We start from the raw sequence: 4853 nt of genomic DNA on the forward strand, positions 1-4853 counted from the left end.
ATGCTGATTAGGAACTTTCTGGAATAATGATGTTTGATGCTCACCCACTCTTTTACTGGGAGTGAGAATTAATTCTAACACTCTATCCTTCTGACAGCAAGGGCGAATGAATTTTTTCCCCCCTCTTAACTTTCCTCTCTTTTTTTTTTTTAACAAGTATTGATCTATCCTAGTGCAATTACTAGGGTCCTCTTAGCCCTGAGTTAGGCACCGTAGCTTAGGCTAATGACCCTGCTAGCTTAGCCGCAGGCATTAGTGCTGCGGAGCGGTGAGGCGTGCCAGCGGTCGCCACCACCCGCTGCCTCTGTTAGGGCATGCCAGCGCATTAGTGACTTCATTAGACCCTTTGTTGGCCAGCCTGCCTTTTGTATCGCCCTTGGAGCAGGGACAGGCCGAGCCGTGGCTTCGCCGCCCAACGTCTTGATGCCACTATTCTTCAGGCTCACTGTGGATCAGTGATTCTGCAAAGACTGCCTTTCAATTTATTCCTCCCTGCCTGTATCCTCTGCTTGTCGCTTCTTCATTCTGAGGCTAGGGCTGGATGACTGATCACAGTTTATTTCAAGAAAAGGACCATTCATTTGCTTTTAAGCTTTTTGTGAAGTTCATGTTGAAATATGTCAAGGCTAAAGGTATCCTGTCCTTAAATTATAATAAAAGCACATCTTTACATCTTTATATAGCACTTTTTTTAAGTTTACACAAAGGTAAAAGCTAAAGATTGGAAGGATAGAAAATAACTGCATTAGAGAAAACCTAAGGGAAAAAAAAGTTTCTCATTATATTCTTACAACTGTCTCATAAGAAGAAAATATTATACATGTTCACTAGACTTAAGATCAGCTTTCTTACCTATATATTGTTTTTTTTATATATAATTATGCCTTTTTTTTATAGTGTGTTGTATAGTGATTGTCTTTTAACAGAGGAGCATTATAACCGCTCAGAAAGCTCTCTGTCTGAACCAATGTATGACTTCAAAGGGGGTCAGTCTTCTTTTATGCAGTATCTTGACATTCCACTTCAGCATAATTCAAATGTATAGTCCTATTTTATTGTGGTAGCACACAATGCACACTTCCACTTCAAGGTATTTGACACTGGTCTGCCGAGACATTCTGCTTCTCCATCAGAGTGGAAAGAAATGAGGAGCACATCATCTCTAATTGCATTATGTCAAGAACTTTTATCAGTCTGTCAGAGAGAGAGGGTGTGTTGTGACAAGAGCCTAAAGCACATATGGCTATTTAATGGCCTAAGATCAGTGTAATTCACTGTAGGCCCTAGAGGATGTACCTCCACATGGGTTTAGGATGGAGCAAGTCTGTCAGAGAATCTGCCAGTCAAGATCTGAAATTCCAGTGGTGGTTTATTAAGAGTCGAAGAGAAAGCCTCAGTTAATCTGCTTGCCTTAAAGGATGCTCATTGTATTTCCTCACACGTACATGGTAAACAGTGTGATTTTTTTTTTTTGAGCTTACACTTTCAGTGTGTGCTTATGTCTGATTTATGTCAAATTTCCAGAAAAGTTGGGATATTTGGTAAAATGCAATAAAAACAAGAATTGTTAATTCTAATACATAATGTAATATATAACTGACAAAAGTGCAAAGTAAAGATTTCCAATGTTTTACCTAAACAACTTGATTATATTTTGTAAATATAAACACATTTATAATTTGACACCCAATACACACGCCAACAAAGTTTGGGCAGAGGCATGTTTTCCACTGTGTTACATCACCATTCTTTTAATTACATTGTTTAATCATCTGGGAACTGAGGATACCAACTGCTGAACTTTTGTTAAATGAATTGTTGTGCATTCTTACTTGATACAAGACTTCAGCTGCTCAACAATCTCTGGTCATTGTTGCCTGATTCTCTTTTACATGATGTGTCATCGAAGTCAGATCTGATACTGAATACTTATTCTCAGTATACAAAGCCAAGTTTTTATATGATGTACAGAATGAGGACTGGCACTGTCTTGCTGAAATAACCATGGACTTCCCAGAATGAGATGTTTTCTTGACAGCAACATGTGTCTCTCATTTTCTCACGTATTCCCAGAGAACTCAATAGCTCTTCCACATAGAATTGATATATGGCTTTCTACTTCTGTACTATTTGTAGCATGACAATTTCTCATCCCATGCAATCTGAGGGCTCAAAGGTCATGCATTTCAACAGTGTTGCCCTACATACAGAATTCTCAGGATTGCCACAATCCTTTTATGTTTGACAAAATATATTAAACTCTTGCTTTGAACAGTTTAACTGTTGTTTTTGAACTGCTTGACAATCCTCTCACAAATTCTGTCAGCAAGTGGTGAGCCTCAACCCAGCTTTACTTGCAAAGTGTGGAATGTTTTAAGACCGAAATATATCTATGTGTGTTGCAGAGATCAAATTTTAATTTAATTAAGTTCAGTGAAAACACTGGAAACATTTTCTTTGTGATTTTTACTAAAAATTAAAAGCTTCAACAGAATTAAGAAATCAAAGATTTAGGTTTTACTTGCATTTTACAAAAGGTACCAAGTGAACTGGAAATAGGTCTTGAAGGTTTTTTTTTATTGCTCAAATGCCCATTTTATTAGTATCTATATTTTACTATTTTATTAGTTTTATTTTTTTATTATTTATTTATTTACTTACTTACTTACTTACTTATTTTAGAGACTGTATAAACTGGTAGTATGATAGCATTGGTGAATACATATAGCTTACATTTGTCTTGCTCTACATAAAAGAGGTAGGTGTCCTACCAATCAGCACACACTATACATAGTCACACATTATATCTTCTGTTTATTTATACCTTCTCAAGTTCACTTGAAATAAACAAGCCTTTGCTTTGGGGGCTGGAGGTCACTTGTCTTTTTCTTCCGTGGGGTCAGGGGGTCTGATGGGGGGGCCTGGTGTTGCCGGGGGGCTCCCAGACTGAGGGTGCCTGCACCACCAGCGTCCGGCAGCCCTCGCAGAGTCGCCGTGATTAATGCCAGTGCCGCCCAGCCACAGCCCTTTCCACGGCAGATAATGCCAGGCAGCAAGCGCGCTTGACACTTTTAATGTATAATTAAGTAGAAAAAGTCAGCACCGGCTATGCAAATTTTTTAAAATGATAAATGAGGCCGGGTGGCGGCAGGGATTGATTTGGTGTAAATGAAACTAATTAAGGAAATGTCAAACATAATTAATAAAACAGGTTTAAGCTGCAAAACACTGTCAGTGGAATGAATGAGGAGGCATTGGCGCCCATTGTTTGGGCTTTATTTAGGCCCGGTGTTGTGCTTGTTTGGCGCACCCTGACGCGCTTGCCCCCACCCTCGCCACCCCCTCCAACACCCATTCCCCGAGAGGGGGGGAAAATAAATTTGCTTGTCTCTCGGCTGACTGTAGAAATTAATTGCTGGAATCTTGTCCCATCCAAGTGTTACATTCCAGCGCAGGACATTAACATAACTAATTTGAAAGAGCCCAAATGACTGCATAATGGAGCACTGTCAGCATGCATGACACTCGCTGGTCATACCAAATTAGCTGGGTTTTATAATTGATATTTTTGCCCTGTTCCAATTTTTATATAATTTTCTTTTTTCTCCTTCTCTTCCCCTCACTCCTCTTTTTGTGTTCTATCTCCTGATGTCTTTTCAAACCTGATAAGAACAAAGGTTTTTATAATTTACAAAAAGAGTGCTTGACCTATAATTAGTGAGACGGTGTAGGGGCGGGGCTTACAGACTGCTGTGTAGAAGCCAGAGTCACATGCTTAGTCCTGGTAATGATGCCAGAGACCTTGCAGCCTCTGGGGAAGTGGAAGAGTAATGGAAGGGGCTATTTTTATGGGGACCTGGATGGCGGGGGGGCTGGAAGGGCCGCTGGTACCGCACCATGGGGTGGATCAGCAAGGCTAACACTCAAACTGGCAGCTCCCGACCCAGCCATCAGTCCACTGTGTCAGCCTCAGTCCCCTCAGCCTGTGCCACTGCCCTCTCCCCTCCATCTGCTGCTTCAAAACACAAGCGGACATTATTATGCTAAAGGTGTTTGGATTTTATTTGGAGTTGTTATGGGTGAAACTACTTGTGCGGGGTTGAGAGTAGCTAGCTTTTCAAAATATCCTTAAACAAATGAGCATGTTTTTTCATTAAATCAGTTTGCAACATGATTGCTGTGTGGTGCTATGATGCTAATGTAGCTACTATATGATGGAAGAATCTTATAGGGATGTGCATTTCAGGAAAATGTAGTATTTAAACTTGTAGAGCCTTAGTCAAAACCATAAATAGAACTTTGTGCTTGTGACACTGATCACATTGAGTGGTCAAACTGAATGGACACCACAGGATACAGTAAAACCACTCAGCATTACACTATTATTGTACTATATTAAACACAGATGTAAACCTCAGATCCATAGTAGATGACATGTGGCTTTAAATTTACCCACTGTTTGTCAACACAGTGTCAACACAGTTTCCCCTGAGCAAATGTTGCTAGCTTAGTCAGATCATATTGCATCACATACCTGCTACATAAACAACCATAGGCCACCCAAACCTACTTTGTTTTGGAAACCAGCATGAATATGATTGCCCAAAGATTGTGCCCAGAACAGTATAAACAAAATCAAAATTAATTAGAGAGTATTTATTTAAATATGAAGACTTTTAGCTCAAAATCAGGTCAAAATATGCTTACAGTAGAAAATTGAAATCTTTCACTATGATATTTATCTTGAAATTTATCTTGATGATTATCAGTGCTTTTCTGGAGAGCTTCTTGTGTACCACCAATTAGCATCCTAAAAACTACATGCTTCAATCAGCACATTTATCATCTTTATT

Source organism: Hoplias malabaricus, chromosome X2 (genome assembly GCF_029633855.1).
Source record: "Hoplias malabaricus isolate fHopMal1 chromosome X2, fHopMal1.hap1, whole genome shotgun sequence".
In the NCBI taxonomy this organism is placed as follows: Eukaryota; Metazoa; Chordata; class Actinopteri; order Characiformes; family Erythrinidae; genus Hoplias; species Hoplias malabaricus.